The following is a 14,275-nucleotide window of genomic DNA, read 5'->3' on the forward strand; positions in this document are numbered from 1 at the left end:
CTATCACACACATGCTTCGTATTCCGCATCATGAGATCTTCCTGGGGATTTGTACTCTAACATTATTATGTTTTATGAAATGTTTTCCGGACATGTGATATCTTACTAAAATATTATGATTAGTAAACGTTTTAATTCAAATGTTTTGCTAAACTTATGTTTTCAAAACTGAAATTTTTGGCTCGTATTTTTGGGGTGTTACATCCAACCACATTATCATGACCCTACATCACAAAATTGGACTTCTCCCAAGCCTCCAACATAAGTTGGACCGCTCCCTTGGGCATACAGTATCAATTAGACTTCCCAGGTATCTTGGCCTTCAGTTCAAAGAAGAACATCCTCAACGCAACAACATAATGTTGACATATACACATGAACAAATAACTAATTGGCACAGGTAATCAGAACGGATATGCCAATACAACAATTCACTACCGCATACCAACATCTTATACACAAGCATACATAACAAAATCTGATGGGACAACGTTAATGCCTTCGACCCATGAGTACAGTGAGAGAACTCACCTCAATCCTAACGACAAAATAAAACACCCACTGGAGCCGAAGATATCAAGCCTCCTCTTGCTAAAAATATCCATATTAAGATACTAATTAACAATTAAGGAAATGACTAACCTACAAAAGCTCTAGACTCGCAATTAAACCTCGATTGGGAAAACCACCATTTTTCACATTCAATACTAAATACCCACACAGTTGACCAAAAGTCAAATTGGTTAAAAAGTCAACGGTCAATCTTTAGTTGACTTGCGCCCTGCATAGCATAGCCTGCACCCTGCATAGAGCCCCTGATCCCACAAACTTATATTAGGCTCTTAATACATCAATCCAAACCCCTAAACTTCCAAATCTGATCTAAATGAACGTGTTAATGGATAAAGTCTCTGATTTTATCCATTTGCATGGTTACAAAGAGCACAAAACCAAAACCTAGGTCCATAAAGTTATCTATTGCTCAAGAACTCATGCATGGATGAGTCAGAGTGACCAAGCTCTCATTTTTATGAATTAACAACTCCAAAAATGTCAGGAAATGAAACTTAAATGGTTTGGAGTAGCTTATACTCATAGAGACCAAGGTTATGGGGACAAAAGTGTGGAAATATCAAGAGTAAATAGATCTAACATAAAACATCATCAAGGTAGGAACTTTATACCTTCTAGAGATAGATGTTAGCTTGAAAATCTCAAATCTACAAAACTTTAAGCTTCCCCGTTGGTTTTACAAGCACCTTCTTCCTTCAAAGAGCACCAAAAGCTCTCTAAAAGCTCCAAAATTCACAGATGGTGGCTACGATTTCATAGGAACAACATCAAGTGATGGGGGCTGGAAATGGGAAGGATTAAAAGAAGTTCAGAGCCCTTATATACGAATCAAAACCTTAGGGTAAGGGTTTTGGTTAGCAGCAGCTACGCTTTGCATAGGTCATTAAACTCACGTTCATCATTCAGCATCTACGCCCTTTATAGCCTTCTTATGCCCTACATATGGAAAAATCCCCAACTTCTTATTCAACTTCATATAGCCATATGTATAGAAAGGTACTGAAGATCCCCACAATTCTATCCAGTTACTTTTAGATTAATACATGTTGTGCTAAAACCATAACCCATGCAAGAAGCCCGACATATAACTTTTCCCATTTTACCCTTTGGTTCCAGAAGATAAATCAAGGGCTTAGATCTCATAATCAATATTATCAACCTTCAATAAGGTCTAAACTTTACTTCCCCAAGGCCCAAAGATTTTACTTAATCTAATTACGTCTTACAAACCCTGAATTAAGAAACGTCACGAAACAGCTCCCCCCCCCCCCCATTTAAATCATATTTCTCCTTGAAATCTGACTCGGTTAGAATTCTTGAAAATTGTACTAGCACTATTCCAGATGCTCCCTCCCATTGCTTCATAACATTAATACATCCAAATTTAAAACTCGAGAGACCATGTAGAACCCTACTTATGCCAATAAGAATCCAAACACTTGAAAATATTTAACTACAAAAACCATCTATCTCTCCCCCCAATGATCTGACTCCACTCATAGCAAACTACTCAAACTAGGAATATCTCAAAATTGCGACTGAACCAACTTATACCTCACAGAATGGGGAATATCAACCTAAAATTTCCATGGACAACATAATGGTTGATGATCATCCACTCGACATACTTATCCCAAGTCTTTGACCAAGAACACCACTAAACCGAGTATACCAATACTTAAAATATTTCGATCAAGAATTTTAACCTGCCCAAAGCTTAGAAACTGCTTAAAAGTTCTCAGGTACACACTTGAATTCATCCCAAGTCATCACCATCCCACCGCTCCTACAAAAATATCAATGGTTAATCCAGAAGAAAAAACTTGGGCAACATTCATACTCCCATGCGCTCAGGGGTAAAATTATAATTAACAATTCATCCAGGATTCCTATAACGAAATCTACCATTGGTAACTCAACTCACTCGAAACCCTTCTCGCAATAACGAATAAAGATCCACTAAGGAACTCCACGAGGAATTGTCGATAAACAACCATGAATTTTACAACAAGTCAAAGATCCTACCAAAATCCGACCCAACCCGTCAGCTATTAAGCCATTAGTAGTATTTCCATACTGCTCAAAAACCCATCTATGCCAAAGGCCAATGAATCACACAAACGGTTCTCCACGACACATTTGCCGACCCAACACACAAATGAAATCCATTATGGTTAGTATTGTAAAACTTGCCGAGTTGGCAGATTACTCCTCCGAGTACTCGCCACTCGGCCCCTTACCGATGTGAGTTATAGAATCCCGAGTACTCCCCAATCGGTCCCTTCCTGAATTGATCAGTGTTGTAAACCCGATCAACTCTGTGATTAATATGTATAATAGACTTAATGATTTATTATTTAGTGCACACACATGTGATTATTACTGCATATATCTCTTACATTTTTAATAATTATTCACGAAGTGAGATCATTATGTGTTTTTTAGTTTTTGTGTATTCACATGTATTTAATTTTGTTATATATTTCAATCAACTTAAGATTTTAACTTATGATTTTGACATATATTGGTTCCCTAAACATATTTTTACATAAATTACCGAATCTGAGTACTCCTCGAGTACTTCTGAGTACTCGCTACTCGGTAGTCGGCCGAACAAGAAAAAAGTAATGAGTTCTACAAACTTGATTATGGTTCATGACACATCTTGACACCATCCAACCATTATAATGAGAAGCTCATGGTTTCTCACCGTTCCTACCATCACCTAATCTTTGACATGAAGATACCCGATCTATACCCGATGGGCCTATAGGCATACGAGCATCATCTCACCGTCCTGTAGGGACCCAATCAACATCCCACTTAACACTTACCAAAACCATAGGAGTCATACCATACTAAAATATATAACCCTTCTACAATCTCACAACCATTCCTAGAATAGCCTAACTCATCCTAAAGAATGCTACGAGCCAAGTCGTAAACTTACCACACTTCCGCAACCATCTACCAAGTTAGTGAATGTTACGGCTATCCCACAGTCTTATAACACTTCCACAACTTCCATAGGCCCAACCCATGGTCTTGGAAACTACCCACAAGAATACCTAACCAAAGATCAATATAAGTCAAACCCCCAGCCTGTTGGACCCTATCAGGCATTGTGGTCATGCTTCGAACCCTAGAGCCTTCATCAAACAAGAAAAGGTAGAGAGGTCCTAACACAAACCTCAACATGAACCTATCCACAAATCCAAAATGTGCCCCTACCTCTGTTTCACATCCCTGAACGAGATAATTTGAATCCTTAACCTTTGATTCCATGGTTACATTAGACCAACGAAACTTATTCCTTACGTGAGCCTCAGCTCATACCATAACTAGAAAGTAGCTATCCTCTTGTCCTTAGATACAAAATTCCAAGTTGATCCGCACTTGAAAATATTTTTGTTCCTCCCAAGTGGTTCTCCCTCGCTTGGAATCAACCACTCTTCAATTGTCACACCCCCGAACCAGACGGTGGAAACATCCGGGGGCTTGGCATGACTTCATTGTTGTAGTATCATCACATAGTATATAATTGAAAAATAACATCATCATCATCATCACACATGTAATATAACAACATTCGCTGTTTACATCGAGTACTGTATTTGAATATTACATGCCAAAATAGTCTAGTATGATGAAACAAAATATAACAAAATGTCCATGGATTCTTTCTGCCCAACCTGCTCAACAGTTTCCTGAGAAAACAAGTTAATTTAAAAAGGTCAACATAAAATGTTGGTGAGTTCGTAAGCATGTTTGAGAAAAATGATTTGTATTACTTTGTAAACACCAGAAAATCTGATATTTTCTAAAAAACAGTTTTATATGTTTGTATCCGATCTTGTATTAATGCATGTGTGTTAATGTTTATGACAGTATAGAGAGAATAATCTCAGACAACCCGATGTTGTATGCTTATGAGAATGTTGGAATCTTAAGACCCGTGTTTGAGTACTAGCGCGAGTATAATATTGTGTTATCCACAAGAGAAGGTTTCCGAGTGTAAAGAGAGTGAACCCCAGACAACCCGATGTTGTCTGCGTAAGAGAATATTGGAATCTCAACACCTGAGGTTGAGTACCAGCACGACTATGTTACCGAGTAACCCAAGGAGAAAAGAGAATAGTTTCCCCATAAATGTTATACCGTTAATTCCTTTGAGTGATTCGTTATAACCATACTAGATAACGACAATTTCGCCTGTCTTGGCGTGTATGGATGCGAACGGAACAGGGTAAAGTTTTTGTCACCCTAGACTGGTCTAGTCTAACCGTAGCGAATGGCTCAGGTGTGGGGTGTCACCCCCGTATAGATCTATACACAAACCCCGATCTCCCTTTAAGAGACTCTGGTTATAACTACAGGCAATGATCGTACACTCAATAGGTGTCGATCGACATGTCTCACTAGATCCTTAATCGAATTACGCGAAAATAAACATATAAGGTACATTCCAGGCCCAATGAACATGTAAGTGGACAACTGAGGCCCACTAAGCATGTATATCATTTCTAGGCTCAAAAGGAATAAGAACGTATATCCTGGGCCCAATATATATGTAAAAGGACAACTAAGCCCCATTTAACACGTATATTAATTACAGGCCCAATATGCATGTAAGGAGTATCCAAGGTCCTTCGATCATGTAAATGGGTCAACAAAGCCCAATAAACATGTAAAGAGTATACAGGACTTATCAAGCATATAAATGGGTCACTAAGGCCCAATAAAATGGAGAATGACGTAATTAGCCTGTTTGTTATTATATTGCTTGTTTTAGCTCAATTATTTACCAAAATGACATAAAAGACCCACTTTTTGTAAAAATGACATTCTTGGCCCCTTAATCCGAAAATTTACAATTAATGCAGATTTTTGGTAAATAAATGACACTTTAGGCCCATTGAGACCGAAAGTTTACTTTTAAGGGCTCATTTTGTATAAATGACATTTTCAACCCACTCTTGATAGAAATCACATTTTTGGCCTATGTTTCTTTTAAAATGACAATTTAATCTATAAAAAGTCAATAAATTCCTTTTTAGGCCCTTGAAAACCTTGTGTTTCTAAATAAGACTCATTTTTGTGAAAATTGACATATTTAGCCCATTAAAAACCGTAAAGGACCATATAGAAGCCCATTTGTGAAAATTCAAACTTTTGGCCCCCTTAAAACCATGAATATCATAAAGATCCATTTTTATTTAAAAAATGACTATTTTGGTCCTCTCAAAACCGTGAGTTAACATAACAACCTCACTTTTTGTTTATTTTGTCAAAAATGACCCTTTATATGATTTTAGTTATTTTTCAAACATTTTTAGCGTGTTTAATCCTTTATACCTCATAGTATGTCTCAAAAGATGGTTTAGTTTACAAACATCACCAATTATGGTAGATATTTCGAGTTTGGTAGAGATCTGACTTGTTTTGATAACATAATCACAACATATAACATGAACACAAACACATACACGAATAAATACTAAGATCTAACACAAAGGAACTTGTATCCTCCCCCAAAACATAGTAAAAACCAAAAGCAAGGGGGCATGAACTCACTTTGCTTTGAAGATTTTGATTCTTGATGAAGATTAGAGGAGTTTTCGGCTTTACAAGCTCCCTTGAAGAGATTTTTCGAACTTATGGTGTTCTAAGAGGCAAGAATCACGAAATTGAGTGTTTAAGAGTGTGAATCTTAACATGAAATCAAATAAAATCAATTGATAATGATGATAACTTACCAAACTTAATGATTCTTGAAGTAGAAGTCTTGGATTATCTCAAACACCACACGATTTTTAGAGTAAGTGGAAGGAAATTCTTCGTGTTCTTCAGTGGATTTCTAGTGTAACTGAAGTGGAAGATGAGAGTGATGGTGAAGTTCCCTTGGCTGAGATTTTAAGAAGGAAGATAGAGAAGGATTAGATTGGTTAATACATGAAGGATTTGGTCTTAGAAACATGGGAGGTATTAGCTTGGATTACCTCCATATAAACATGAGTTGTCATCAATTAAATCAATTCAATTTTTTTGAAGTTGGGCCGAGAATGAGAGGGGAAGAGAAGAGAAGAGGAGTTTGGGCCTTTTTCTTGATTAGGTTCGAAATTATGAGGCCCATAATGAAGGTTCTCGGTCCATTAGGCCCTTCTTGAGGGTTCATGACCCAAAGGTGGTAAAGGGATGGGGTTTACATCCCAATCACCATGAAAAGATGGGTTTACAGCCCATCATAGTTCAATAGGGTGGTTCACGGCCCATAAAGGCCCATGAGAATAAGTGAGTTATTTTAGGCCCAACATGGCCCAATTGCTATGGTTTGACAAATGTGGGCCCAACTAGAGCCCAAATGGGTTTCATTGGCCCAAAATCATAAAATAAAAGGTTTACTAGCCTATTAGGCCTAATACGAGGATCCTAGTCCATATTAAATTCGAACTGGGATTTTTAGGGTTTCAGACCCATAGTTAAGTATATAAGATGTATTGTATTCGGTTTTGAACTTAGCTCAGGAGTTTTGATTCAAATGGATGATTTTGATTGAGCATAGAGTATGATATCCACTTGGATTACAAGTCTTACAATAGTTGATATTTACATGAGGACAAAATTTCCTTGCTAAAAAAATGCTAGTTATGACATCAATGCTTCAGGAATTCCATTATACATCCATAATCCATACTGTAAAAACCCTAAGATTTCCAACTTTTGATCACAATTATTGAATTTCAATAAATATTCCAACCATAAAACATTCTCAAAGTAATATCCCAATGTTAAATAATCAAACAAATCCTATAATTGCTCAACTTATTGAACCAATTTTCCTGTTTGAAGGAAAACTCCATAATTAACCTGGATGTTATTAGAACCGAGATCGGATTGACTCCTTTCAAACCCCTACTGGTGCAATCCGCCGAAATTAGATTCCCCATAAATCTGAGGGCCTTCTAGATAACCGATCAATATTGCTCCGACCCATTGTGTTGAAACCATCAAAATTAATCCGACTGTTAATATTACAAGTAGAACACTCAGTCTTGCTCTACTTAGGGCTTACTATAACATTGGGCGACGTTTCCCATGTCAAATCCTAAAATTAGTTCATCCAAATACCCTCTAGACATGACTCTCGATATGTAAAATGGAATATGATAATTCTATGAATAATAATAACCAAACAATTTCTTATAGCTATTGACTAACACACATCCGATCCCTCCACCCCCCACCCCCTAACGCAAGAGGATGGAGAACATAACCCCGTCATCGGGAATAATGTCCCAATATCTTAGCTGACCATGCACCCTCAGGCTGCCATCCTCGGTTTAATCATCACATTAACTTTCTTCATGAATCCCGTGAATCAAACTGGATCTACTCTGAACAAGGTCATTGACACCTTAAAACCAACTAACTCGTACAAATATGTGCACTTTAGATCCAAACTACCATGACATCTAAGGACCAAATAAATATCAACCTCATCATCATTCTGAACAACCATAACTAAAAGGAAGTCTGATACAGAAATACTGCAACAAATCATGGTATCAAACCATTCTATCTACCCTCAACTAGCTCCTTAGAATCCCCATTAATTTTCTTGATTTGAGTACGAATCATGTGCTTCCATTAGTATGAAGCATAGTGAGTTCCCCAATAATACCACACACAACTATATATATATATATATATATATATATATATATATATATATATATATATATATATATATACACACATATATATATTATGTATATTGGGCCTACAACACCAGACTGGACCACCCCCGAGCTTACAGCATAATGCTAGAGCACTCCCGAGCCTACAACAAAAAAGTTGGACCGCTCCCAGGTTTGTTGGCTTATCGCACAAAGTTGGACCACTACCAAGCCTACAACATAAGTTGGACCGCTCCCTTGGGCCTATAATATCAACTGGACCGCCCAGGTATGTTGGCCTTCAGCTCAAAGCAGGATCGCCTTAACCCAACCACATAATTTCAACATATGCACATGAAAAACTAACCAACTAGCATAAGTAATCACAACAGATCTGCTAATACACCAATTCACTACCACATACCAACATCTTATGCATAAGGATACATAACACAAGCTGATGGGTCGGTATTGGTGTCTTCGACCCATGAGAATAGTAAGATAACTCACCTCAATCTTGAAGACAAGATTGATGGGTTTTATAGGTTATAAATCTATGCATGGGGCCGAAAATTACTTAACTCTTAAATTGACATGCAACCTATTTGGATCTATGTTTTCTCTATGGAAAGCAATAAACTATAAACATCATGAACCCTAAAGGAACTCTATAATAATAAAAAATAAATATAGAGTTAGCATTTACATAATTTTTTTATTATTATACTAAACAACCAAACAAAATTCCTTCTTGAAAGCCTTGGAAACCAAGCACCAGAAATCTAATGCCTCTAATGACTCACACCCAAAAACCTAGAGACCCTATAATGAAGAAGAAGAAGAAGAAGAAGAAGAGAGAGAGAGAGAGAGAGAGAGAGAGAGAAAGATAGAGAGAGAGATAGAGAGGAATAAATTTCATTTCTATGCTTGTAAGAAAAGGCATGAATGAAAATTGATGGCCTCACGGTCCTATTTATAGTTTAGGTAACTTGCAGGAAAAGATAGATTTGAATTAATTAAACAATAGGTTTAATCCTATTTCAAATCATTTCCTTTTATGCAACCAGGAAGCTTTCAGAAACCCTAAAAGAGCCTCAAGACTATCCATGCCACAGAGTGTTCTATAATTGCATCTTTTGTTCAATTATTGAACAATTACAATTCAACAATTGCACATTTAAATAATTCCAATTTATCCCAAATTAATTCCTGATTAACAATTAATTAATTCTAATTGATTTCTTATTAATTTGTCAACCATATTAGTTAACAAATCAATTATTTAACTATTGATCTCATGTTAATTTATTAATCACATATAAAATTAACATATCAGTTATCTATTTTTAATTAATATATTAATCACGTAATATATTAACAAATTATTTTTCTCTCTCTCCAAATATCATTTCTAGTTATTTTTAGTTATGAGAGCAACCCAGAAAGGACTTTGCTTTCATTTGTAGCTTTATACCAATTTAGTTATGATTAGTTTATAACTACAATTGCAAGTATAACCAAACAACAAAGAGTTCTTTCCAAAGCCACTTCCGAACTCTGATCTAATCAGACTTTGACCCTAAGATAAGTGATAAACTATAACTTCGTTCTACAAGATATCGTATGGATGTGAGACATGGATTAGAGTCAATCTCATAGTCCAAGATTTTGTCGGCAACAAATCATCGAGGTCCCCAAAGATATTGCTTTTCATGTTAATGCAAAAGGAACAAATTAATTTGAATATATAGTCATACATTTTACTAACTAAATCATGCATGAAGTTACTCTTTATAACCCCCAGTTACGAGATGCGCTTGGCTAAACCAATATATAACTGATTCGTAAACTACAAACTATATATATCCGCTTAAGAATATTAGATATTATCATCTTATAATCACTCGTGACAAAATCCATGAAGTAATCTCTAAGTGTAGGTTAATCCAAAACATAAAATCTCTATTTTCAAGATACTCACGAATATTGTAGCAATTCCAATTGCAATTACTTCCAGTCTTAATTCACTGTGTACTTCCAAAAGTATGAGCGACTGTAGAATTTTTGAATAATATTAAAATTACTCATGGAAGTAAACACGCAGAGGGAAACACAATAATAAATTAATTAAATGTAGTTTTAAACTTACTGAATATAAATAATTCCTATTATTTAATCACCATAACAATTACAAATTTATTCATTTAATAATGTTCCGAGTAATCAACTAACCACTTGAATTAGATAACATCAGTCATACCTATCTTATGAACATGGATACTATGCATCTCTATGGTCTTTCCTTTGTGAACAGATTCATTGGACACTATTCCAATGATACACATTTCATAAGTCTAAATTCTTACTATTTTCTAAGATGTAGTGGAATTCCAGCTATACATGAATTGTTTTTGTATGATGTCAAGGTTTATAAGTCACTGTACCTTCGACATTATAGAATGTTCGACTGTAGCTTGTCACTAGAAAAAATTCCATGGTCATGAAGTCTCAAATTCAAGATACGTTCCTTGAACACCTCTTATGCATTAAAAGTTCCAACTCACATGTAGATTTTGCAAACATATCCCATTATGGAAACGTTTCCATATTCCATATGACCACCAATTCTGACTAAGAATCATCTCAATCTAAAATGTGCCACTATGGTTCGTCCTATTAATAACATACTTGCAACTGTCCATAAGCAACCAATTCTTTGTTAAAACCTTAGAATGTTCTTGATAGTTTCTTGACAACTTTAGTCACATGCAATTCTAAACATTTTCAAAGAATGTTAAAAGCATTTTAAAATAGGACAAGCAAATATTATAGCAGATGTGATCGATCCTATATTTGAAACATATGGGACTCGACTCATTTATACAAGGGTCCAATATATATTCCTCTCCTTGCTATAATATTTCCATATAATGAATCCTTAATGTTGAAACATTTAACCATGTTATTCATATATGTCATTGACTAAGTTCTATTAAACCATACAATCCAAACCTTTAGATTCATAACGAAGTATGAGTGCCCTTTCCCTTATGTCTACCATAGCAAAAAAATTCCTAACTATTTCAACTTGGAAATTGGAGATGTTGTTCCTTATGGATAGTATTGTCAACAAGAAATCATTAAAATTGTGCTCCCACTAGCTTCAACATGTACTCAAAAGTCAACTGGACTTCTAAAAATCAATACCATTTGAATTTATCATGGAAGTGCAGATTCCTATTTCGCGATGCTTCATTAAACCTCTAATTAGACTTCTTAACTTATGTATTTTATCTGGATTATGTATGTGCTCAAAATCTTTCAATACAAGATAAACATATCTCCTGGAGGTCTGAACAATTCATTTTCATTCCTCACAATTCAAGAAATGAAGAGGGATTTCGTAATCATATTGTGAATTTGAGAATGCAATTAATACAAACAATACCCATACTGATCTTTATCAGATCTTCAAAATGTATCAGGAAAAGTATTTCATCATAATCATTTTTATGAATTTGAGCGAAACCTTTTGCCACCTAGATTTAAAGGTGCATACGTTCCCATCCATGTGGATCTATCATTTCCAACCTATAGTCATAAGACAAGGTTTAGGACAAACCAAATTCAAAAATAGTTTTCCTTAATGGACTGAACTTCACTATTTTTTTTTATAATTTCTTGCCTTCTGACAACTCAAGGGCCTACCAGTACTTCCATGTTGTTAGTAACTCACCCAAATTGACCAATGTTTTTTCACTGAACAACACACATATACTTTTTCAATTAAATGAAAACATATAACTCATAGGCATTGCCAACTCTACTAGAAGTGCACAAAAACAAGAACATCTCAATCAAAGATGACAGGTTGTCAACCTCAGGTTGCGTGCTAATGATAACTAAAAGGTCTATTGTTAATTGACTCTTGAAACTCTCAATATCAATATAAATACCATTGAATTCTTGACATTTTTATCTTAAGGAACATTCCTTGACGAGCTAAAAAAATATTTAAAAGTTCGTCTGGATTATCGACAAGAGAAACACATCATATAATAGGTCCCAGTACATCTTTTGTTTCTCGATTAATGAAAACATCACAACTCCAATTCTATGTATACTTAGAGTAAGAAAACATTTTAATCCACATATTATGAGGCATTATTATCCTTCTTAATTTGAATTGAGTTTCAAGATATGACTCATAGTTACTAGAGCAGGGCTCTAAAAAGTTGATTTGGACTGAAGCATGATTCATCTATGATTGGACCATTTCCAATAACGTTCGATTCCTATTCTTAGGCATACAATTGCACTAAGATGTTATTGGAGGATTAACTATGATACAATTCCATAATTATTAAGATGATCATAAAACATGATACCAGAATACTCACCTTTCTTTTCATATTCGAAAAGCTTTTATCTTTCCGCCTAATAGATTCTTTTATCCATTCTGCTACTCTTTGAACCTTTTCAAAAATAACAAGATTATGCTTAATCATATAAACGTAATCATATTTATTAATACATCAATAAATCATGAAAAATAGAGTTATCATCCTGTAACAACCCGAAGTTGTCCGTCGCCAAAACCCGTTCTACCCGAAAAATTCGCCGTTATTAAATTCGTTCCGTTTTCACTTTGGGTTAAAATATTTAAACTTATATGTTTACTATAATTTAATGAGTGTCTAAACCACTCAGGAACTCATGTAATTAGCCCAAAATAATTATTTTCATAAGTTTTAGAAATGTCTCCGTCGGGTGACGGAAACTAAATCGGGTGCGACCAAAAGCCGCGTTTAACGTCGGTATCGGGTAGAATTCCACCGCGTCCAAGTTTTAGGACCTATATAAACGTGTTTTAGCATCCATTTGAATCTTTTTCCTTCTCTTTCTACTCCCTCTCTAACCTCTCTCCTAAATCCAAAGTTTAAGGGTCTAAAACTCAATTTTAAGGCCTCAAATCCCTAAGGTACCTTCGTAACCTTAATGTATAGCATCTTTAACCTTAAAATTCGAGATTAAATCATGATTTAAGGCCTTGTATATGAGTTTATGGCCATGGAATATGCTTAGGCCGTAAACTCATAATAAGTGGGTTTTTAAGCCCTAAAACCCCTCCTAAGCACTATTGGACTTTAGATATGGCTTAATGGCTTAATGGAATGGACATATAACATTTAAAACATGAATTTTGAGGCATTTGAAGGAGTTTACAGCCAAGGCATGTGCTTGGGCCGTAAACTCATGTAAATGGGGTTTTCATGCCCTTAAACCCTTCCAAATCACAAACAAGGCTTAGATATGACTTGTAGAATAATGGTTTTAGCATTTGGACACTTTAAACATGATTTTTGGGGGACAAACAAGAGTTTACGGCCAAGGCATGTGCTTGGGCCGTAAACTCCTCTAAAAGGGGGATTAAGTGCCCTAAAACATGTCCAAATGCCTTGAAACTTAACCAATGACCTTGTTGTAAATTCTAGAATCATCTAAAAATGGTTTGGAGACCCTAAACACATCAAACACACTACATATTGGAGTTTAAGGCCTAAGCACATAGCCTTCGGCTGTAAACTCATAAACACATGTCAAAATGTCCTTAAACCACCCCTAAAGCCTTGGAATGAATTTTAGAAGTCCATACAAACAAGTTTTTGGCATTAAAACACATGGAATTGCTCTTTAAGAGAGTTTACGGCCATGAGAGGGGCCTCATTGGCCGTAAACTCCAAAAATCCTTTCAAATCCTCAAACAAATGCATATAAGGCCTTGGAACAATTTTACCAATCACATGTGATTTGTTCTAGCACCATTTAACACCATTTTCATGAGAATTAAGGAGTTTACGGCCAGGAGCCTATGCTAGGCCATAAACTCCCATAAATGTGTCATTTTTATGTTAAATATCCATTCCAAGACTTTGAACCAAACCTAGAAAAATTCCCCTAAGTGTTTGAAGTCATTTTTGCCCATATTTGACCCCACCATGAGTTTACGGCCGTAAACTCATGGG

Source organism: Lactuca saligna, chromosome 6, assembly GCF_052625555.1.
Source record: "Lactuca saligna cultivar CGN05327 chromosome 6, ASM5262555v1, whole genome shotgun sequence".
NCBI lineage: Eukaryota > Viridiplantae > Streptophyta > Magnoliopsida > Asterales > Asteraceae > Lactuca > Lactuca saligna.